The sequence below is a fragment of the Mandrillus leucophaeus genome, unplaced genomic scaffold (assembly GCF_000951045.1).
Source record: "Mandrillus leucophaeus isolate KB7577 unplaced genomic scaffold, Mleu.le_1.0 Scaffold959, whole genome shotgun sequence".
NCBI classification, from domain to species: domain Eukaryota; kingdom Metazoa; phylum Chordata; class Mammalia; order Primates; family Cercopithecidae; genus Mandrillus; species Mandrillus leucophaeus.
This window is the reverse complement of record NW_012110463.1, coordinates 341,247-342,365: the sequence shown is the minus strand read 5'-3', so window position 1 is coordinate 342,365 and position 1,119 is coordinate 341,247. Positions and strand designations below refer to the sequence as shown.

The window sequence follows — 1,119 nt, the reverse complement described above, 5'->3', positions numbered from 1 at the left end:
TGAATAATTAAAGTATACTAAGTTTTCTCAGTGACTAAAATAAAGATTGGAATTACTAATCTGTCACTTACAATGTGGTTTTAAATGTTATTTAACAAACACATGTAGTTTCTTTTAAACACTTTTTTTTTTTTAACAACTGGTAATCAATTTATTAAAATAGTTGACTTAAGCATCTGCAATGGTGTCTTCCACCTCAACTCCTGGCTCAATACTGATGGAAGTAATCTGCTTAACAATCTCAGAAGGACTGTGCAAGTCAATGAGTCGCTTGTGGATTCTCATTTGGAAACGATCCCATGTCTTAGAACCTTCACCACAAGGAGTTTTTCTTGTAGTGATTCTCAAAGTCTTGGTAGGCATTCGAACTGGTCCTTTCACTTTCAGGTTCTTTTCCTTGGAGCCTCTGATCAAGTCAGCACACACCTTTTCCAGGGATTTAACGTTGCGGCTCGTTAGGGTGATTCGAATTCGGTGAATTGCCACCTCCGGCTCCACGGGTGTTTTTCCGGTATCCTTAAAAGCCATGGCTGCTGCGCGGCTTCCTGACCGACTTGTTCCTCGGCGAGAGCGAACAGCGGTGAGTCAGGAGCAGGAGCGTGCGAACCAAAGATCCGCAAGTCCTACGACCGCGTCTTCCTCAAAAAAAAAGCTTTTAAACACATTTTTAACAACATATTTATATTGCTGTTTTATTTCTACTAGAAACAATGCTAAATTTTTTTATTGCTAAAAACCTATAAATTTTATTCAAATCTAAACAAAGTGCTAATCTTAATAAATCTGTATGCTTAAGATTATTAAAATCCTCTTCTCTGTTTACATTTAGAAGGTAAATAACTGCTTTACAGTAAACCCAATAAGGCAGTAGTGATTCAGAATCATAAGATATTAAAATATTAATATTATCATCCAAATAGAACTTTTAGGTATCTGCATATTCAACTTATTTCACTTATAATTTAGAAACTATAAATTTTTATAAACTATTACAAATAAACATATAAAGTATTTATCAATTTATTTCTTCAGCTTTGAAATATTGTCATTATTTCTAGTTGACATAATACTAGATTTCAGATGCTGTAGTTATAGAATCTAGAAATGTTATGATTAACT

The 1,119-nt window shown here is 33.9% G+C and overlaps 1 pseudogene across 1 annotated transcript; it reads right to left on the bottom strand.

Annotated features, from left to right (window-relative positions):
- Nucleotides 1-122: 122 nt before the first annotated feature.
- Nucleotides 123-652, bottom strand: LOC105532423 (annotated as a pseudogene). Its single transcript, XR_001004974.1, has one exon. The product of XR_001004974.1 is annotated as a 40S ribosomal protein S20 pseudogene (transcript).
- Nucleotides 653-1,119: the final 467 nt, after the last annotated feature.